Below are 25,208 nucleotides of genomic sequence, written 5' to 3' on the forward strand. Positions count from 1 at the left end.
AACCATGGTAAGGCAGACTTTTTACTTGAAAACAAAAATTATGTAAGGACGCATAAGTATTAGGTGTTCATAACCCACTAGTACTGAATGATTACAAAATACAACAACAATATTTAAGCAAAGATAGAAAGTCATAATTCAGAGACCCAAAAGATAGAAAATTTTAGTAACTGCTGAAATACATGAATTTAAACATAGAAATGTATTAAACATGGGAAGAAAACATATAACATGGTTTAATTTACAAATTGATGACTCTTCATGAAATCAAGGGGCTAAGGCATGGAAGATTGGAATTGAAACTTAAAATAACTTAAAGAACATGGAAACACATGTTGGCATAGCTAGAATTTGATTTACCATGAAGTTCATGGATTTACTTTATAAATTACAAGGATAATTTCATAAAATAGGATAAAATTCAAGCTTTTAAACTAAGAGAGGATTTTTGGCTCAATGGATGGAAGGAACCCATTGATGAATACCCCACATACCTTAAAATTCTTAACTTGATATAGTAGGCTTGAACTTAGGACTTGAAAGATGAATTTGAAGATGAAACCCAAGTTGTTCTTGAGTATGGTGAGGAGATTTATGTGTTAAGTGTTTGTGATTTGGGGGAAAATAAACCTCTTTGAGGGTTATAGGTCATTGGTTTAATTATAATAAGGGAAAAGATTAAAAATCCCTTTAACTGAACATTATAGAATTTTTTGGCAATCTATACGAGTCGACTATATGACTTGTGAGGGAATGACTAGTCTTCTTTACTCATAAGTTGGACATAATCTATAAGACTATACACTTGTAAAATTTGAGTGGCACTTATGACTTGTACCATCTTCATATGACTAGTAGCCTATACTTGTAACTTAGATAGAATCTTACCTTAACTGACATTGACTTGGGTGTGACTCACTTCATACAACTCGTATGATGCATATACGACACAAGGGAAATAGTCATACCTTTAATAGAATGTTACCTATCTCGCACTATCATGGATATGATTTCAACAAATGAATCATATGTTGTGTATACGAATCAAGGGATGAGTCGTATGATATACAAAAGCTTTTAGAGGCAAGGTATTAAAACCAGCTAGGACTTGAAAAACTTCTAAGTCTCTGCCGACCCCTCGAGATTCATCCAAAATCTCAAGAAGGTAAAAAAACTATGTTACCCTTTTAAATTTGATACTTCAAACACAATAGCAACATAAAATTTTCAAAAAGAGATTGTTATGATATAATTGACCCCGAGACCCAATCTCTCAATTTTTCGAACCAAGAGGTAAAATAGGGTACACAAGCCATAAAATCACACCAACCATGCTATTGATCCAAAATCAACTTTTTAGATCTACTCGTATAGTCCATTGTGTCATCTGATGCACAAAAGAATAAATATTGATCAAAGTTAACTCTAAAGCCTTTTTATCCTTCAAAAGCCGTAAACTGCATAAAACATACTAAAATACATTGGGGATTATGTGAATCATCCCTATACTCTAGAAGTATCATGAAGAAAACATGGGGAGGAGTAAAATAATTAGAATATATAAAAATGATAGTTTCACAAAATCAATCCCTTACATGAAATCTAGCAAGACTTGGCTGACCCCAACCAATGCAATCGAGGTAAGAAGTTTTCATGGATTTTTGAAGGTTTTTAGTTCAATTGCTTCTCTTTTGAATAAATTGAAAATAAAGATATACCTTTTGTATGGGGTGATAAATAAGAGAAGTCATTCCAAGCCTTCAAATAAATATTGAGTTCCTCACATTTAATTCAACTAACCAACTTTGATAAAGCTTTTAAGATTAAATACGATGCTTGTGGTATTAATATGGGTGGTTAATGAAAGAAAGAAAACCATTAAATTAATTAATGGAAATCTAAAAGGATCACTCTAAGGTACTCAATTTATGACAAGGACTGTACGTTCTTATACAGGTGTTGGCTCATTGGTAATACTAATTTTGGAACAAAACATTCATGATAAGCACCAAATATAAGTCCTTGATATATCCTATTTCGTAATCTAAATTGAACAAGTGACATGCTAAATAGGTTGAGTTTTTTAAGACCTTCCCATATATTATCAACTACAAGCAAGGAAAGGAGAATGTGGTTGCAGATACTATATCAAGAAGGTATGTGTTGGTCAGTGCTTTAGATTATAAGGTTATGGGATTTAAGAGCTTGAAGGGATTTTATTCTATGGACCCCAATTTCAAAGGGTCTTTTGAAAGTCATTATCAAGGAAAGTGAGTTGATAGATTTCAACCAACTAATGGATTTTTGTTCAGAAATGTGTAGGATTGTGTGCCCATAAGCTTATGGAAAGAGTTGTTCATTAAGGAGGATTATAGTGGTGGTTTTATCGGTCACTTTGGGTACCCAAGATACTTGACATTATCATGGAGTAATTTCATTAGCCCAATATAAAGCATGATGTGGATTGAATTTGTGGAAAATGCCTTGAATGCAAGAAATCAAAATCCAACACTCTACCTCAGGTAAATATACACCTTTTACTACTATTAGTGGTCTATGAATGAACATTTATATGGATTTTATGCTAGTCCTTCATAGGGCTAAGAGAGGACATGACATCATATTTGTGGACTGGACAGAATTTCTAAAATGAGTCATTTTATTCCATGCCATAAGTTTGATGTTGCATCCCATGTTGCATCCTTGTTTGTCATCAATGTTCTTAAATTGCACAGAGTCCCTCAAATTATTATGAGTGATAGGGATTCAAAAAAATTTATCCATTTTTGGAAGAGTCTATAGGTTACTCTTGGTACAAAAATTATGTTCTCTACTTCTTATCATCCCCAAATGGATGGCAAATCAAAGTAGTCAATCAGTCTCTTGGAAGCATGCTTAGATGTATGATTAAAGGAACCCCAACTAATTAGAAAGATAATTTACAATTGATTGAGTTTACATATAATTGGTCTTTCTACTCTTCTATTGGAATGTCACCATTTGAAGCATGTTATATCTTTAAGCATTTGTTTCCAATAACCGTAACTCTTTCTCTAGTTATGTTTTTGTGAGTTTAGATGCCAAACAAAGGGAAAGGGAGATGATTAAACATTCATTATAAGGTAAAATAGGACATTGAAAAGAATAATTCAAAGGTATCAATTTGGAAGAATCATGGGAGAAAGAAAGTGATCTTCAATCTAGAAGTTTGGGTGTGGGTTCATTTCCAAAAGGACGGGTTTCTTTAAATTCAAAAAGAGGAGCTTAGACCGAGGGGCGATGTTCCCTTCAAATTACTCAAGGGGATCAATTACAATGCATACATGGTCAACTTTCCAAGTGAATATGATGTTCATAATGTTTTTAATGTTAGTGATCTATCTTGTTTTGTTATAGATGAGCCTTTGGATTTAAGGGTAATCCTCTTTAAGAAATAGAGGATGATAATGGCATGGATGGAATATTTCTCTCAAGACCTTTCACAAAAAGTCAAGCAAGGGAGAATTACGTAATACAATTGATGCTCAAGCAAAAGAAAGTTTGAGGGAAGCTTGAAGAATGTCAGTGGAAATCTTAAAATATATAAAAGGTTCATAAAAGTGAAGTGGAGAAGGAAAAAGGCCATTTGTGCAAGTGTCTATCTTTTTATACTCAATGATTCACAAAAGAAGGCATCCAAACAAGTACCTTGTCTCATTAAGGGAAAAATATAAAAGCTAATGCCTTCATCCCGTTCTTTGTATAAATAGGGGACTTTTTCATTTTGAAAGATTAGCTTATGTAGAATATTGAGATTATTATCAAATTTGTTGTTGCTAAATTATTTCTTAGTGATTTTGCTTAGTGAATTTGTGAGTGATTATGGCAAAATCTAATTGTTAGTTAACTTTTTTACTTAATTAATCAAAGTGTCATCCATTTGTGGTTAATCTTTTGTTTTAATTTGATCATTGAGTAGGATTAATTATTTTGGTTGTTGAAATTAATTTGGAGGTGAAGGTTCTTTCCCGTTGTTTCCTATAATTTCAACTACTTAGTATTAATCCACATATCTTTTTTCTTTATTTAGATGTACTTGTCTTTGATTCTTATCTTATCATATCTTTGATTCCTCTTCCTCATCCTCCCCTCATCTGTCCTTTTCCATAAAATGCAGCCCCAATGATAGATTCAAATACATCTATTCTTTCTGTATTTGATAATTTTCTCACCATTTGTAAGAATAATAATGAAAAAAGACAGATGCCAATTTGGATCTCTAGATACAAATTGGAATAAAGTAATATTACGAAAAAAAGAAAATTTTGAATTTTCCTAGTTTTCTATAGCCTCTCAAAGAAAAGTATACATATCTTCGTACCGTCCCATAAGACTCTATTACAATTTTTTTATATAATGAGATAGATAAATCTAGGGCTTTGATACGAACTCTATCAAGACCCAAATAAACGTGAGTGGTACCCACACTAATCCTTCATTAGGAGAACCGTCTAAACCAAACCATTACCCAATTATTTGATTAATGTTATGATGAGGTTACCATAAACTCCATCTTAATAATAATAAATCCAAAACTAATCATTACTAATGCTAAAAAAAATAACTACCTATTATAATCCCCAGGACCTTAAAGTCATTGTAGAAGAACTTCGAGTACAAAATCATGCCTAAGAGAAATATCCAAAATAACAAAAGATACAGAGTTTCTAATTGTCGAAAAGAGGGCAAGAACTAATATAATGATGCATGATAGCCTAGACACGGGGTGCTAACCCTTGGATTGAGATTAGTTATCAAACGCTAGATATAAGGTCATGTTTGAGGCTCAAGGACACTTACTAAACTCAATAAAATAAGTGTACAGGGTAGTGTCAGTATAATTACTATGTACTGGTAGGTATCATAGCGTAATTCAATTTAACAACATTTGTAAAATATAAATAAAATAACAAGAAGACAAGCATCAACACATAACAAGTAATTCAATTAATTAGCAAATACATCACGGACAGGTCAAACAATACGCACCAATAAGTCATTTAACCCTCAAGAGTATCAACCATATCATAAACAACTATGATATCGACAATAATAACATATGTAGAGCTATGTCCATATCAACCTCATAATATGTGAACCATTAGCTCGTTATCAACTTATTAACTCTAACTAATACAATACTTAAACTACTGAACTACTAAAATAAAAGCATATCATCGATAGATGAGGACTAACTACTAAATTTAGGACTATTGACTGGATTTGTCTAAGTGTGGTCGGGAACCTAAGCATCCAAACCTATGATATGATACATCATAGCGCAAAGAAAGGGTATGCATTAGTACGCGGAATGTACTGGTATGCTAGATGAAATAAGGCTGAATACAAGGGTTCATATGCATGAATAGTAACTGACTGAATGATATAAAGTAACTAAATATAAAAGTATGTGAGTAACTGATACTACTGAAATCACTAAGTATGCAATACTATGGACATACATAAACATATACTATATCTGAGCTTTTCTGAAGCTAAGTATTGAGTACTGATAATTGAGTAACTAATATCTGAAGTTACTAATATATGATTTACTGATACTGATTGTCTGTGTCTGACAGTCCTGATTTTGTAAAACTAAATTGAATTCTAAACTAAGATTGAAACTGAAATTGTGGGAGTTGATCGTCTAACCTGTAACCCCTCTCTGAACTAATTGTGGTCCAACCTATAACCCCAGCTGGAACGGTGATAATACCATGCCATGGGTACTAACAATGGAAAACCAAGATACCAAGCCTAACTGACGGGTGACACCTGGATGGAGCCAAGCCTAATATAACGGGTGACCCCTGGAAGGTAGTCAAGCCTAGTCTGACAGGTGACTCCTCATCTTGCACTAGATTCGTAGTTCTGGAGTATAATGACTTCTACTAATGACTCTGTCTCTCTGATGGGGAAGTTGTCATCCCTGCACTCACTCAGTGCTAAATCCTGCTCCCAACTGAAAGACACTGAACTGAGTATATAGAACTGGACTGGACTGATACTGAGTTTTTTGAGTTTTATTGAGTTCTGTAACTGACTGAGTTCTATTAATTCTTGAGCTGACAAAATTATACTGATCATGACATGACTGATACTATTATATAACTAACACTGACTCTTGGTAAACAGCTAGATTATTAGGTATTAAATACCCCCAGGACTCGATAGCATAAAAAGAAAGACATAACATGATCATAAAGGAATAACAATACTTGCTTGCTAACATTGCACTCATTTAGACATTTTGTCAAACACTTGATATATGTGAACTTGTGCATGAATGGTATCACATAATAACATATCATGCTTTTCCTAGTCAATTTACTTAAGCACTTCTTCAAATACTTGTAGGGCATAAGCTTGTACATGATTGGGACCACATAATAGTATGTCATGATTCTACTATTTACTTCACATAGGCAATTAAGCAAACACTTAGGGAACATGGATTAATTACATGATAATGGCCAACATATAAATATCATGATACATTAATCAATTTGTAAATTCAAGGGTTTATCAAGATAATCACCTCTTCATCACACATGCTATTCAATTTTCATGAAACTTGCAATTAAATAATGGATTGAAACCCAACTAATATCATGAACATATATTCAATCTAATTCAAACATTGAAATCATGAATCTGAGATCTTGTATGTTTAAAAAGGATTCTTGGACTTCATGGGTGAAAGGAGATCCTGAATGAACACCTAAAATACCTGAGAAGAAGAGTTCTTAAAGGTTCTTAGAGGATTTCTTGAGAATTGACCTTGATTCTTTAAGCTAGGGTTTTTTCGTCTTGGGAGAGAACGTTTTAAATCTTGAGAAAAGTGAATGAATAATGAGATATTAGGTTATTTAGGGTATAAATCTAGTGTTTAGGCTAATTAGGGGTTTTGAGAATTGTCCAAACAGCCCCTGAAATTAAAAAATGGAAGCTGAAAACCCCAATTTTTCACCCCGGTGCAATGCGGTACAATCACGTCGGCTCACTAGAAAGTGGACAACTGGGAACTGGGTTGATGGCGCGACGCGGTGCCATTGTCGTACCTTACTAGATGGGAAACTAGACCTTGGCGCGACACGCCATTATCATAGAGCAACTCTAGAAAAGTGACAATTGCAAAATTGGCTGGTGGCGCAATGCGGTGGTATCACATTGGCTCACTAGAAAATGACAATTGCCATTTGGACTGCCCCTATGACACGCTGAAGTACTAGCTGGTACACTATTTTAGAAAAATGGCTCCAACTCTTCGCCCGGGTATCGAATTTGGGCGAATTTTATATCGTTGGAAAGCTAACTGAATTTCCTACGCATTGGTGAGAACTAAACTGAAAAATATTGAGTATTTCAAGAATTTTACATTAGGTAACTCATGGACTGAGAGTTAATTTTAGCTAAGAAAATATAGGGAATTACAATATCTCCCCCTTGGGAACATTCATCCTTGAATGAGACTGATTAAGCCAAGAAACACTGATAGACTGAGTTTAAACGCTGAACATGCACAACTAAAAATTGACTACTTGACTAAAACTACTGATACGCTGAGTTTTCGTACTAACCATGCATATCTGATGCATGAAAAACATGACTGAACTGATTCATGAATACATGACTGAAGGTGTAATGGTAGGGAATACCAAGTTTACAACTCTAACGGAATCATGGAACTGAGTAAATCTAAGAAAGACTGCTACCTTAGGCTGAGAATCTTGATAAACCTGAGATCATTTACTGAACATGCATGAACGGGAATATGAGAACATAACTGAGGCTGAAACATGATACATAAACTGAATATTATGAACTGAACTAATTTTCTTAAATAGATGTCATGCCATGGAATGGTCATACGGCTGAGATTTGAATGAGATAGCCAACTTATGAGTACCCCTTACTTCAAAATTAATCTTGTTATGTGAAGATAAAATAAAAGGTTTGGGACATGAAAGATTGGGGGTTATAGTGCATCTCCTTCTTGGGACATTATGTCCCTCAAAAAATGCTGACTTGGCTGAGACACTGAGGAAAAGCTGAGATGATGCACGGGGCACCTACAAACTGAATCTGGACTGAGTATTTGGGGTCTGAAATTAAGGCATGACATATGAACTGGGCTAAACTCATAACTACTAGGATGCTCCATCTTGGAATGGGCATATTTAGGAGACTTCAGATAGGGTGACTTAATGGAAAGATGGGAAAACATACGAACTTGTCTGCCTGACTGCTAAACTGAATTCCTGGATTTACGGACTAACTCATACTAAAAACTTATACTCAACTAGAATATTTCTTGACACTTTTTCTATAATGTTCTACTAACTTTAAGGAGCAAGGAAATCTTGGCATGATTTGAAATAGACATCTGAATAAGAAATCATAACATGGATAAGATTCTGTAATATGTGCACTAATAACTCTTCCTACTGAGGTCTGATCTGGACTGAATTCTCCCACTATGTTCAAGCCTACTTAAATCTCTAAAATACATTTATCTAGTTACACATTATCATGACATTCAATCCTATCTCCATCACTACAACCTTGTGTAAAACTAGCATACAATAATTTTTTCTTAACATGAAACATTTACTCTCGCCTTTCTAAGAAACTATTCTTTACTAAATCATTTCATAAGGAGAGTTCACAAAAGGTTAAAACATAGGGACCTGAAGCATGAATAGACACTATACTAAACTTGACACTTAACTGAGACCTGAGGAATAGAACATTAACATCCTGGAATTTATCAAGAGATCAAAACTGAGGATATACATGATGAAATACAAATTTAGCTAATCATTATTAGTATAGCATAAGTCATGGAAACTGAGCACACTATAAGGCATGAGTACATGAGTCATGATTTCCATGACCTGAGTTTGGAGTTTTTGTGTTCAAGAAACGTGATTCATAAAATTGAGTGAACTAGAACTGCTCATACTAAAAACTGTAAACGTACATGATTTTCGATAGCGTGTACAAATAGGAGCTCTGATCATAGAACTGACATATAAGGCATGAGTACTGACATTACTGACATTACTACTAAAATCTGAAAGCTTGACTTGGTTACTTGTTCTAAAATCTCCCCCTTAGCTTAAAGCCATCATTCTAAAGCTGTGAACCACTAAATCAGCAACTCTAAATTGGACTGTCACCATTTTAGTCTAAAATTTGGGGGTAGACAATGAGGAAGGCTCTGCTAATATTTTGGGTCTGACACTAAAGTTGAAAGCTATATAGGGGTTACAGATAAAGTAAAGCCTCGAGATCTAACAAGGCATAAATAAAAAGATAAAAGACTCATAATGTACCCATAACTATATCATGAGAACTTCCCTGATCATGGCAAGACTGAAGTGCATAAAATCTATTCTGGCGCTGACCACTAGTGGTACTGGAAGTGGCGCCCTGCTGGTTTGGGTAACTGGACTAAGATGAAGTATGGTTATACTAACCTTGAGAACCTGACTGAGGACAATCTCTGAGTCTATGACCTGGCTTTTCATACCCAAAACAAGCATCACTGTCAGCTCTACACACTCCATTGTGGTTCTTACCATATTCTCTGCAAAGTAGGTTAATGTAAACACCCTTCCCATAGCCTTATAACTTAGAGCTAGGTGCTTTATTTTGACTGACATTCTTAGACTTGGGCATTGGCACTTAGAGCGGTTGCTACCCCCTGATCTTGGCTTAGAATTATTTGTTCTAGCTCTTTTATTCTTCCTACACTCTTATCCCTCACTCTATTGAGTGTAATTCAAAAGCCTAAATCGGATAACAGTCTATAAATTGTTCTGAGAAACTACTGAATAAGCTAAGGTAGAGAAAGCAGCTCTAAATTCAGCATGAGAGATATACTCATGCAGGAGATCTACCTGAACGGGCGGAGGAGATATCTGATTTTCATTACTTCTTCCATTAGCTTCTCTGGGAAGCATATTCTAGAAGAATAAGGAAGAGATGAATTATTCTGAAAGTTTAACTTGAGCTAATTCTCACTTGCGTGAAATGAATACTGAAAGAAGGGAAACTTTTTCTAAAATATCTCATAGCCTCTTGTCCATAAGTGTGGTGCACTACACTCCATGGACAAGACTCTACTTGATGTGGATTTCAGACTCTCTAGGACTCTGTTAAACATTAGGCTCTGATACCAAGTTTGTAACACCCTGAGGGTACACCCTGGACACCACACAGTACTTACAATCTCGAAGAACCACATGTTAACCCATGGCTGATATCTGCTATGGGCACTGAATAGTAATACTAAAAAAAACTGTGTAATTAGGATGAATTTCCATAAGGTTAAAAATCTAAATACATATAAATTATAACATCTAATAAAAATATCTAAAAACTAAACACTGTCTGAACTGGTCTAGTCTGAAAGCCTCTAACTGAACTGTCTAAATAAAAAGTTGATAGGACAAGCTCCCAACTAACTCCAACTAATACAATACTTAAACTACTGAATTTCTAAAATAAAAGCATATCCTCGATAGATGAGGACACACTACTAAATCTTGGATTGCTGACTGGATCTATCTAAGTGCGGTAGGGAACCTGAGCATCCGAACCTATGATATGAGACATCATACCATAATAAAAGAGTGTGTCAGAACATGGAATGTACAGGTACACTAGATGAGGTAAGGCTGAATGAAAGGGTTCATATGCATGAACAGTAACTGACTGAATTATATAGAGTAAATAAATGTAAGAGTACATGAGTAACTGATACTACTGAAATCACTGAGTTTACAATATTATGGACATACATTAATATATACTGTATCTGAGCTTTTCTAAAGCTAAGTACTATGTTCTAATAACTGAGTAACTGATATCTAAAGTTACTGATAACTGATTTACTGATACTAATTAACTGTGTTTGATAGTCCTAATTCTATAAAACTAAACTAAATTCTAAATGAAGGCTAAAACTAAAATTATGGGAGGTAATTATCTAACCGAAATGCCCCTCTCTGAACTGATTGGGGTCCAACCTGTAACCCCAACTGGAGGGAGCTAATACTATGCCATGAGTACTAATACTGGAAAACTAGGATGCCAACCCTAACTAAGGGGTGACACTTGGGTGGAGCCAAGCCTAATCTAATAGGTGACCCTTGGGAGGTAGTCAAGCCTAGTCTAACAGGTGACTCTTTATCATGCGCTGGCTACGTAGTTCTAGAGTACAAAGACTGCTACTAAAAACTCTGCCTCTCTGATGGGGAAGCTGTCATCCCTGAACTCGCTCTGTGTTAAATCCTTCTACCAACTAAAAGACACTAAACTGAGTATACAGAACTGGACTAGACTGATACTGAGTTTTTTGAGTTTTCTTGAGTTCTGTAACTGATTGAGTTCTACTGAGTTTTGTATCTGACTAAATTCTACTGATCGTGACATGACTAATACAATTCTGTAACTAACACTGACTCTAGGTAAATAGCTAGATTGTTGGGTATTAATTACCCCCACGACTTGAAAGCATAAAAAGAAAGACATAACATGATTATAAAGGCATAACACATCTTGCTTGGTAACAATGCACTCGTTTAGACATTTTTTCAAACACTTGATATACGTGAACTTGTGCATGAATGGGATTACAAAATAATATGTCATGCTTTCACTAGTCAATTCACATAAGCATTTCATCAAACACTTGTAGGGCATAAGCTTGTACATGATTGGGACCACATAATAACATATCATGATTCCCCTATTTACTCGCTCAGTGCTAAATCTTGCTCCTAACTGAAAGACACTAAACTGAGTATACAGAACTGGACTGGACTGATTCTGAGTTTTTTGAGTTTTCCTGAGTTCTTTAACTGACTGAGTTCTATTGAGTTCTGTAGCTGATAGAATTATACTGATCATGACATGACTGATACTATTTTGTAACTGATACTGAGTCTTGGTAAACAGCTATATTATAGGGTATTAAATACCCCCAAGACTCAATTGCATAAAAAGAAAGACATAACATGATCAGAAAGAAATAACAATACTTGCTTGCTAACAATGCACTCATTTAGACATTTTGTCAAACACTTGATATACGTGAACTTGTGCATTAATGGTATCACATAATAACATAGCATGCTCTCACTAGTCAATTCGCATAAGAACTTCAAACACTTGTAGGGCATAAGCTTGTACATGATTGGGATCATATAATAGTATGTCATGATTCTACTATTTACTACACATAGACAATTAAGACAACGCTTAGGGAACATGGATTACTTACATGATAATGGCCAACACATAAATATCATCATACATTAATCAATTTGTAAATTCAAGGGTTTATCAAGATAGTCACCTATTTATCACACATGCTATTCAATTTTCATGAAACTTGCAAATAAATCATGGATTGAAACCCAACTAATATCATGAACATGAATGCAATCTAATTCAAATATTGAAATGGTGAATCTGAGATCTTGTATGTTTTAAAAGGGTTCTTTGACTTCATAGGTGAAAGGAACCCATGAATGAACACCTAACATACCTGAGAAGAAGAGTTCTTGAAGGTTCTTGGAGGATTTCTTGAGTATTGACCTTGATTATTGAAGCTAGGGGTTTTGCCTCTTAAGAGAGAATATTTTAAATCTTGAGAAAAAAGAGTGAATAATCGATATTAGGTTATTTAGGGTATAAATAGCATGTTTAGGCTGATTATGAGTTTTGAGAATTGACCAAACAGCCCCTAAAATTAAATAATGGAAGCTAGAAATCCTAATTTTTCACCCCGCGGTGATGCGTACAATCGCACCGGCTCACTGGAAAGTGGACAACTGAGAATTGGACTGATGGTGCGATGCGACACCATCATGTTGACTCACTAGATGGGAAATTGTGCCTTGGTGTGATGTTCCATTATCATGGAGCAACACTGGAAAAGTGATAATTGGGAAATTGGCTGGGGGCGCGATGCGGTGGTATCGCATTAGCTCACTGGAAAATGACAATTATCATTTGGACTGCCTCCGCGATATGCTAAAGTACCAGGTGGTGCACTGTTTCACAAAAATGCCTCTAACTCTTTGCCCGGGTATCTGATTTGGTTGAATTTTATATTATTAGAAATTTGACTGGATTTTCTACGCTTTGGTAATCTATAAACTGAAAAATACTGACTATTTAAAAAATTTACATTGGGTAACTCATGGACTGAGTGTTAATTTTAGCTAGGGAAATACTGGTTATTACATATATGCAATGAGGTTAGACTAAAATACATGGGTCAATTGTGCATAAAGTAATGACAAACTGAATAGCATGAGACAACTCAATATGCACGCATGAAAACTGAAATACTAAGAATGCAAGACCAAGCATATAATATTTTTGAAACAATCTGTAAACTAAATTACTAAAATATGATAACTGAATAACTGGAAGTCTGTATGCTTTCGTCAAGCAAACCTGAACTAAACTCTGTACAGAATACTGAACTGAGACTATAGGAGCTACCTATAACTAACATGCCCCAAATATATTATTGCGGTCCAACCTGTAACCACAGTAGGAAGGGTGTCACTACCGTGTCACCGGTATTATTGTTGGTTGTATGGATCCCCAAATCTAATATCCTAAAGGAGTAGGGTGTCATGCCTAACTGATGGGGGATCCCTCAAAGTCTATGGTAGCACCATAGGTCTAGAACTTAGGGACTACTGCTAACATCTCATGCCTAACTGATGGGGGAAACAAGTGCCTCATGCCTAACTGACGAGGGAGATGCCATCCCTATGTTCACTCGATGCTAAAGTTTTACTCCCAACCAAAAGACATTGATTCTAAATTGAACTAAACTTAACTGAACAAAAAACTTATTATAATTACCGTCTGAATGATGGTAGCACCAAGCACACACGTAAGTGTACGTGGTATTATCAAGTATTAAAGTGGCCTTCAAGAAGCCAAGTATCGATCCCACAAAGACTTCATTCAGCAACGATTCAATATCAGTTCACAATTTATTAACTCGATGCTACAATAGCAAAAAAGAGTTCAGAATTTGTAAATTGAAGAAAAGTAAACAATGCGGAAAGTGCAGATCATGAAACCATCAATAGGAGAAAACCCAGGATTAAAGCACTTTAAAGAATCATACTACGTATTGAATTTCATTCGTTAACTTGCTTATTTTGGTTTTTGATTCGTAGGATTAAGTTCATGATCATGGTCTCTTGACCTGTAATCATTTACCTAAGTTGAACCTTACAACTACATTGTTGAGCGGGGATGTAATAGTCCACTTAAGTTATTTAAGCTATCATCCTACATGTGAATCAAGTAAGGCATCAAAATACATCCCTATCCTAGACACTAATTTGAATTCCTTATTTCATAAAAGAACACAAACCATACTATGTTTATTCCCATGTTCTATCTCCCTATTCCCTCTCCCGAGTTCACAAGGTTGACAATAGATGTATTCTAAGGGTCGCGAATACTTAAAATAGTTATACTAATAATAAAAAAATAACCAATAATTATAAGCAAATCAAACAAATTTAATTCCAAACAATAATACTCATGTTCTTGGCTTTAATCTCGGAAAGAGGGTGTTTAGCCATGTATAGATAATCATAATCACAAGGTTGTAATTAATGACTAAAAACATGTATGAACTAAATTAAAATAATAAAAACCTAATTATGAAGTTGTAGCAGCCTCTAGATCTCCACAATATGTTCCAAGATGTGTAAAAAAACATGACCATGATGTATTTATATCCTAATGGTAAACCAAACCCGTGTAGAAGTTGGAAACGTTCAGTTATTGAGCCGCGGAGTGGAGAGAGTACCACCCCAAGTTGAGCCCTGCTCTATCAAAAGGGTGGCCTCACCTAGATCCCCGCTCTAGCCAGGGCGTCACCCCACCTATAGCACCTCTATGGATAAGGCATCGCTTCCAAATAGTCTTGGCTCTCTGGAAGTTGTCTCCCAAATTTTGGCTATGTGTTGAGTCTCCCCTCTTAGTCCTTTGTCTTCTGGTGTCTTCCCCATGGATTTATAGCCTTTTAAATATCAAAATATCATCATATTCAGGTCCCAAATATTCCTACAAAATCACACCACATGAATTAAAGACAATCACAACACAATACCTATAGGCTAGTTCGCATTGATCTTTCACTTATTATTCCAGCTGTACACTCACTAAAATTGAACTTTTCTCACTACCAACAAGTTATTCAACTCATAATCACCTATTTAAACCATAAGTGACTCATTAAAAACACTAGAATCCAATGAGACCAACTAAACAAGCATCTAGGTCAATCTAGTAACACAAGTTTTCCGAGTTGAACTCTAAATGACCTAATCAAGTACAAACTTGTTTGGAATTCACTTTGAACATTATAAACACATGATTTAATGCTTTACTAAACATTTATTTCATTATTAACCCAGATAGTGTACTAATCATCCTTAAAACAAGGCTAAAAAGGCTAGAATAGTGATACGAGAATGCATAAATACACCCAACATCATTACCCCACACTTCAAGCCTTGTTCGTCCTCGAACAACTCTTAAATATAATCATCATCATCTGGAGACTCTACACTTCTACTCTATTCAAGACACTTAAGTTAGTACTTCCATGACTACAGAGAATACAAGTTCTACACTAAGCATGTTACAAACACAATTGAAAGCTTTTGAACACTACTCCAAAACATCCTAGCCTCAAGAATTGAATCACCTAGTTGGAAAACTCATGCTTATAATTCAATCAAGGACTTCATTCAAATCATTCATATTCACCAAACATGTTCCCCTCACAACAAGAGAGTTACCCATAATCACTCATAATTAATCAATTTATAACATGGGTATAAGAATCAAACTACACTCACTCTCACAAGGAATTCATAAGTTACACATAATGAACCATAGGCTTGACCTTAGTGTAATGATCCATTAATATCACAATGATGAACTTAGGATCAATTCAGTCTTTTCTTGGTTGTCATGTAGGCTAAGGGACGAGTAGGAACTATTTTGTAAAAGTGACTAACCTCTCTAAGCGCTTTAATACACTACATTATATATTTAAAACCAATCTCCAACAACCAATTTACACCATTTTTGTCTACCCCATTCTTTTGTTTTAGCCCATCTCTTTTAAGTATTTTCTCAAACACATGGTGGGCGTATTGCTTATTCCTTCAAGATTTAATTTTTCTCATTTTCTACAACCATGGGAATATTTATAACACCATTTATATCACTCCTAACCACGACACATCAAATATAAACACCAATAACTATTACCTTGGGGCATCAATTTCACCTTTTTCTTCTTTAATTTCTCAAACTTGATACTAAATCAATTTTTCATTAAAGCACCTAGAAGCTTTTGGATCTAATTAAGGTCCATAAAAGAAGGGATTAGGCTACTTATGTGGCTACCAAAGAAAAGACTAAAGGCTCAATGGGTATTAACTAGGATAACGCACAAAGGGTAGGAAAAATAGAAGGTATAAAATAAGGCTATCAAAGAAATGCCTAAATCATCTCCTAAACTCTCATTCTTTATTTTACTTTTAACACACACTGGGCAAGTTCTAGACATCACATGCAACAAGGAATATACAAAACTCAACTCATAAATGGCACATGCTCAACTCACATAGGATCATCATAGACTATCAACCAAATAATAACATGAATTCAACATTAAGCCAACAAGTACAAGAGTCATAAACATAAGACTAACTGTCTAAAAAGTAGTCATTTACACCATCAACATGATTTTATCAAACTAACCACTTGCATAATATAGTCAAAAATAGCACCAACAAGAATATCTTACACCAAAAAATTTAAATTGAGACAAAATTTAGGAATTTCCCCACCCCACACTTAAAAATCTACATTATCCCCAAAGTAAATTTAAAAGCAAGAGGTAGAAATACTCCTTGAGGCCTTTAGGCCTAGCTAGTAGCATCTTTACACATAAAGGAGGTCTGTAGGACCCCACACTTAGTCTTTTCCATGCTTCTTAGTTCAGGTTTCTGGTACTCATACTTTCCATCAACCTGTGACTCAACCAAAACAAAAACTACATAAAATGAAAACTAAAAACAAAAAAGAAATCGTACCTAGTTAACTTGGGTTAGCTCCCAACCAGCGCCCGATTTAGTATCGCAACATAACCCAGCTCAAATCAACCATATTCCTCCCTTCACTTTTCATACTTTTCCTCCATCTTCTTATTCTCTTTACCCCTCTTGGGTGCAAATTTTCAAGAGAAATAGTTTTTTTAACTTTAGCCTTTTCAGGATCATCAATTAGCATCAAATCAAGCTTAAGTGATAGAATATTAGGCTTCTCAATCAGGTAGTTCAAAGATTTCTTTGGTGCACTAACCACCCCACACTTGTACCCTTCAGTAATTATAATACCTCAGATTTTCTTTAAGTCAAGTTTCATCCTTAAGAAGAGTAAGGTCTAACTTCCTAAGTGATAAATATTTTAAACCGTGTATAATTTCCCTAATATCAACTTTCTATCATGTGGAAAATTGAATAAGTTTTCTATCGATACCAAATTTGCTCAAATTCGACACTCGGGCGAATAGTTAGAGCCATTTTAGTGAGACAATGTACCACCTGATACTTTAGCACACATAGAGCCAGCCAAATTGGAAATTGTCAAAATTCACTAAGCCTCTGCGATTCCACCGTATCGTGGTGACTTTCCAGTTCGCAACCAAGGTAGCAACGCGATTTCCACTGTGTCTCTCCATCAAGCAGTTTCCTAATTATTTAGTTTTTAGTAAGCTGGCGTGATTATGGTGCGTCACACCAGTATGTAAAATCAGGATTTTGCCAGTTCCGTATTTTTATTCCAAGGGCAAAACGGTCATTTTGTTAACTCTATATGTACTCCTTAACTCAAGATTTCTCATTATTTCACCCACATATCATTGTTTTCTCTAAATTTTCTTCAAGAACAAGACCTAGGGTTTCTAATCCAAGACCCAAATCATCAAGGTTTCACCGTGAATCTTTCAAGAATTACATAGCAAGGTATGTTTGATGTTGATTTTTGGGTTCCTTCCACACAAGAAGTTCAAGAATTCTTTTAAAGTTCAAAGATTATATTTTTTTGAATTTCCATGATTTATGTGGTTTGAAGTTGAAGTCCTTGTTGACATGGAGTTTTGATTCATGTTGTGATCATAAAGATAAAAGTATTGACCTTAGTATCTATTAGTTATGTGATGTTCAGGATAAATTCCCTTCAAGAAGTATTTTGAATTATGTAATTATGTTAATTTGGTGTATTGAAAGTTGTATGACTAAAGGGTGCCTCCCACATGCTTGATAAATTGCTTATGCGAAAAAAATAGTGTCATTGTAACATGAGTATAATATCCCCAAGAATGTGTCAACTAGTGCATGCTATGTGTTTGTTGAAAGGAATAAATGAATGAATTATGATATGTTGCATGTCTGCCTATTCATGTGAACTTCTTGTTGGATGAGTTATGAGACAATAGTATGCTTTCCTTTACAATTACATGTTTAAGATTCCCAAGTGCTCGGAATGATGCTTCATTGGTTATATTGTGAATGATAGTTTATTGTTATGATTATTACGCAAGAGTAATCATGTCTTGTTTATTTATGTTATCAAATCCTAGGGGTATTTAATACCCAAAAACTTAGCTATTTGTCTAGAGTTGAGTCATTCTCAAGATAATCTCAGTCGTTCTTTGATCAGTATATTTTAGTTAGTGACAAAAGTTAAGGAAACTCAGTAAATCTCAGTATTCAGTTTGATCAATCTCAGTACTCCGGTCAGATTTAGTAAAGCTCAGTAAGTGACATAACTCAGTTATATTCAGACAGAAAGTAGAATTCAAAAGTATTCCATCAAATAATGGAATCAAGTAAACTCAATCAGATCAGTCAAGTAAGATAATCAAATAAGTAACAAATTTGATTTAGTTTAGTTCAGTATAAGAATCAGTTCGGAGTCCTTCAGTTGGGAGTAGTAGCTAGCACCGAGCGAGTGTTGGGATGAGGGCTTTTCTATTAGAGATGCAAATTCGCTAGCAGCAATCCCTGAACTCCAAAACTTCATAGCCAGTGCAGGGATAGGAATCACCCGTTATATTAAGTCTTGACTATCATACTTTCTTAGGCTTGACCATGGCAGAGGTCTTTACCCGTGGCATGGTATTGACACCCTTCTAGCTGGGGTTATAGGTTAGACCCCACCATATCAAATTCAGGGCATGTTAATTAAGTGAGAACTCCCACAGTTGCAGTTTTAGTATCAGTCTTCAGATTAGAACTTAGAAATCAAGACTATTAGATATAGTCACCCATTTCAGTAAGGAACTTAGATAGTTTCATAGATTCATAGAATACCCGCTAGATAGGCCTGGTCTCATGTAAAGTTAATCAAAATCAGTACTAATAGATCCAGATATAATCCATCAGAAATGCCTAATCTCAAACTTAGTCCATCATTTCTAATATTAAAAGATTCAGAGATATTCGGCTAGATAGGTTTGATCTCAGATACAATTATTCTTTATCATTATTAGTATATTTAGAGATCTTCCGCTAGATAGGCCTAATCTCAGATACAATCATTCTTTATCATTAGTAGTAGATTCAGAGATCATACGTTAGAAAGGTTTGATCACAAATTTAGTCAGTCAATAGTTGTAAGCTCAGAACTCAGTCATTGATACGAGTAGATTTAGTTAATCAGCTTTAGTATCATCAGATTCAGAGATCATGTGCTAGATAAGACTGATCTCAACTTTAGAACTCAGTTATCAATATCAGAAGATTCAGTTATTCAGTTTCTCAGTATTAGTAGTGATTTAAGACGCCAGTAAAGCAGTATCCAAGTCTTAGTATACAGATTCACGATGATTTTAGTTATGGTTGTGCATTCATGCATATGTCCACATTCAGTACTCTCATGATTATTCAGTTGAGATATATTAATGCATAAGCCCTTGTATTTAGCCTTACCTCATCTATTATACTAGTACATTCAAAGTACTGGCGCATACTTTTATCAAGCGCTATAGTACCATATACCGTAGGTTCAAAAGCACGAGATCCAGAGCACCCTTAGCAGTCCAAACTCAGTCAGCATCAATAGACGTAATAGTAAGTCCTCTTCATTCGAGGATGATCCTTATTTTATTCTTGCATTAGATTCATTTTATTCACAGTAGATAGAGTTAGTTGGGGACGTGTCCCATCAACTCCAAATTTCAAACAATTAGAGGCTTTTCGAACAGATATATTAGTATTCAGTTCCCAGTATTGATTATTTTAGATATTTGAACCTTATGGTAAGTTCCCACTAGTTTTCTACATTTATTTTGGTATATTATGCAGTTCTTAATTATAGATATCAAAAAGGGTTAGCTTGTGGTCCTTCGGGGTCATTTGCACCATGTGGCATGCCGATTCCATAAAACAACATTAATTATACACAAATCTTTATAATGGGAGGTTATTTTGGGTTCCTTATAAATATCAAATACCACTTCTTTATTCTCTACCCTTATTTTGAGCGTGCCTTCTCTAACATCAATCAACGCTCCTCTAGTTGCTAAGAATGGATGCCCAAAGATGATTGGTACCTATTCATCTTCCTCAAAATCAAGAACAATGAAGTCAGCAAGAATAACAAATTTACCAACCTTTATGAGAACATTCTCAATAATTCCTTTCGAATATACAATGGATCCATCTGCTAGTAGCAAATCCACTGTGGTCAATCTAGGCTTTCCCAAGCCCAATGTATCAAATAATTATAGAGGCATCAAATTTATGCTCGCCCATAGGTCACTTAATGCATGGACCACTTTACTCCCAATTTGGATAGGTAGAGTAAAGTTCCCTGGATCTCTTAATTTTTAGGGATTTATGTGTTATTACAGTGCTACACTCTTCAATTAGTGTTATTACCCCCACATCCTGCAATTTTACCTTATTAGCAACCATATCCCATAAGTACTTTGTATACTTGAGCATACCCTATAAAACAGCTAACAAAGGTAAGTTAATATGAAGTTCTGTGAATGTATCAAATAACTTTTTGAATATAGCATCCTTCTTCACTTTTATTTTCCTCTGAGGTAGGGGTAGTGAGGTGTCTTCTTCACTTCTTCTTCAGCATCTTTTTCTTTCAAGTACTCAGACTTTCTTTATTTTTCAGAAACTTTTCAGAAACCTGTGGGGCATTTAAGTCTATATATACCTCCCTAGTTACCTTTTGAGGTTCTTATTGAAGTACTTTACCACCTTGTGGCCTAGTATGTAATACTTGTTGTAAATACCATATCTGAAACTCTAAGCTCCTTTAAGCCACTTGTAAATTTTACTTGTCTACAATCAACTATGCTTGATTAGCTGAAAGTTGTTGAAGCATCTCTTCTATGTTGCTAGTTGACTGATTCCCTTGTTCTTGTGGTTTCTAAATTTTTTGTTGTTGTGCATTCCATGACTGAGTCCGCCACTTCATGTTATAGGAATTACCATAATTTGGCCTTTAAGAATTGCCTACATACATTACTGATTCCAGATCTGAAGCACACATGGCTGTAGAATGGATACTATTTCTGCAGATCTCACACCAACCACTAGTTTGCTAAACCACATTAACTGTTGTTATAGGCTATGCAGCTCCTAATTACTAGCTGCTAAACTGAGTGTTAATTATGTTTTGTAATGCAGCAACCTGAGTTGATAAGGTAGTGAACTGGTCCACCTCTAATACGCCTGCAATTCTTTTTATGGCACTTCTAGAATCTAAATACCACTCAAGATTTCCTCATTCTATGCGGTTCAACAATTTGTATAGCTTATCAGAAGTCAACTCCAGTGCTTGACCACCTACGACTGAATCTAGTAAAATCTTGGTATTGTGAACAAGAGCTTTTACAAAAGTACGAGAAACTACCTCATTGGACTATTGGTAATGTGGATAGTCTCGAAGAAGAGCCTTAAAGAATTTCCAAGTATGATAAAGATTTTCATCTGGATTTTGCTTGAAACTCACTATCTCACTGTGAAGCCTCGTATTATTGCCAAATGGAAAAATATCTAATGAGGAACTTTCTGGATAATCCATCCCATGACGTGATTGAATTGGCTGGCTCTGCATTTAACCACCTTTTAGTTTCCCCCTACAGTGAATGGGGAATAGTGTCAGCCTTACATAATCTATATTCACCCTAGTCAAAATGAATGTGTCAATAAGCTCAATAAAATTCTATAGATGGACTTGTGGATCCTCATATGAAAGCCCTTCAAATTGTCCACTGTTGATAAGAAGTTTCACCATATTATACTTTAACTCAAAATTCCCCATAGTAGTTGGTGTTTGAATTGGGGAAGTCAAGTTTATCGAAAGTGGGACTGCCAATTCTCGAACAATCTTACGGGCTACTTGTTCTTCAGCCATTGTAGCAGGAACTACTTGGTCTTCTTCTATTTATGGAAATTGGGGGATACGTATTGTATCTCTCCTTTGTTAATGGAAGTGTTGTTCGGGTTCGGGGGTTGTTTCAACCAAATCCATAGCCCTTTACAGCTTCCTAACCTTAAAACCTATTTCCTGCAACCACAAAACCAAGACCAAGTGTAAACACACCAAAGAAATCTAAAGAGCAAAACTAAAATAAAATAGTTGCCTATTGCAAGTCCCCGACAATGGCACCAAAGACTTGGTATTGCACACGCAAGTGTATGTGGCCTTATCAAGTTGTAAATTGGCCTTTCAGAATACAAGTATCGATCCCGCAGAGACTTGATTCAATAATGATTCAATTTCAGTTCATGGTTTAGATTAATTCGATGCAACAATATCCATAAAAAGTTTGGAATTTGTAAATTGTAGAAAAGTAAAAAATTCACAAAGTAAAGGTCTTGAAATAATCAATAGGAGAAAACCCAGGTTTAAAGAACTTCAAACAATCATACTACATATTGAATTTCATTCGTTAAATTGCTTATCTTGGTTGTTGATTTGTAGGGTTAATTGCTTGATCATGGTCTCCCGACCTCTAGTCCTTTACCTAAGTTGAACCTTACAACTATATCATTGAACGGGGATGTAATAGTCCACTAATGTTCTTTAAGATATCATCCTACGTGTGAATCAAGTAAAGCATCTAAATGCATCCCTGTCCTAGTCACTAATTTCATAAAAGACTATTAACCATACTATGTTTATTTCAATGTTCAGTCTCCCTATTCCCTCTCCCGAGTTCACAAGGTTAACAATAGATGTATTCTAAAGGTTGAGAATCCTTAAAATAGTCATAATAAGAATAAACGAACAACGAATAATGATAAAAAAAAACAAAAAAACTTAATTCCAAATAATAATATTCATTTTCTTGGCGTTAACCCTGGAAAGAGCGAGTTTAGCCACGCATAGTCATAATGCTACTCACAAAGTTGTAATTAACGACTAAAAACATGTATGAAATAAATTAAAATAATAAAAATATAATAATAAAGTTGTAGAAGCCAATTGATCTCCAAAATATGTTCCAAGATGTGTAAAAAAATGTGACCATGATGTATTTATAGCCCTATGGTAAACCAACCCCATGTAGGAGTTGGAAACATTAAGTTATTGAGCCCGGGAGTGGAGAAGGTGCTGCCCCAGGTAGATCCCCACTCCAGCCAAAGAGCAGAATCACCTAGAGCCCCACTCTACCCAGGGTGTCACCCTACCTATATCCCCACTATGTCTAAGGCATCACTTCTAAATCGCGTTGGCTCTCTGGAAGTTGTCTCTCGGATTTTGGCTAAGTGTTGAGTTTTCACTCTTAGTCCCTTGTCTTTTGGTGTCTTCTCCATGGATTTCCAGACTTTTTAACATCAAAATATTATCATATTCAGATACCAAATTTTCCTACAAAATCACACCATACGAATTAAAGACAATCACAACACAATACCTATAACGATAAAGCAAAACAGGAGCTAAGCTAGGATAGTTGGCATTGCTCTTTCACTTATTGTTCCAGCTGTACACTCACTCAAATTGAACTTTTCTCAATAACAACAAGTTATTCAACTCATAATCACCTATTTAAACCATAAGTAACTCATTAAAATACTAGAATCCAATGAGACCAACTAGACAAGCACCTAGCTCAAGCTAGTAACACTAGTTTTTCGGTTGAACTCTAAATGACCTAATCAAGTACAAACTTGTTTGAAATTCACTTTGTACATTATAAACACATGATTTAACACTTTTATACATATTTATTTTATCATTAACCCATATAGCATACGAATCATCCTCAAAACAAGGCTAAAAATGCTAGAATAGTAACGCGAGAATGCATAAATACACCCAACATCACCATCCCACACTTAAAGCCTTGTTCATCCTCGAACAAATCTTAACTATAATCATCATCAGCTGGAGACTCTACACTTCTACTCTATACAAGAAACTCAAGCTAGTACTACAATGACTACACAGAATGCAAGTTCTACACTATGCATGTTACAAACACAATTGAAAGTTTATGAATACTGCTCCAAAACATCCTAGCCTCAATATTTTACTCACCTAGTTGGTAAAATTATGCAGTGCTATAAGCAGCATGACAAAATTTTATCATGGTGAGCTGCTGGAATTGAAATCCAAACACGACCCAATCCTCGTTTAAAACTTCCCCGAGATATGCTCCTCACACCTCTAAACATAAATTACCTCAGAAACCTACATCTCAAGGTCGGGAACGCCACTTTAAAAATCGTTGAAGTTAAAAGGCCTTAAAAATGACTAAGTCCCCAACACTTAGCTAAATTTTCAGGCTTTACGCCTATTATAAATGCAACTAGGAGTTGAACTAAGCTAATAAAAGTATGGGGTATTATAATTACTGACTTGAGAGATTATTATGATTGTGGTGTCCAAGTGGGGGCTTGAATTTATATTTTTGGCCTTATATGTCCATTAATTGCCTTATTATAGTATCGCACGGGTAGGGAATTGACTTCTTATTATAGGTCTTACTTTTGCATTAATTGTCTTTATTATCATAATATACCCAAGTGAGGGTTTAAAGTGATACAACTTATGTC

Source organism: Capsicum annuum, chromosome 8, assembly GCF_002878395.1.
Source record: "Capsicum annuum cultivar UCD-10X-F1 chromosome 8, UCD10Xv1.1, whole genome shotgun sequence".
Taxonomy (NCBI): domain Eukaryota; kingdom Viridiplantae; phylum Streptophyta; class Magnoliopsida; order Solanales; family Solanaceae; genus Capsicum; species Capsicum annuum.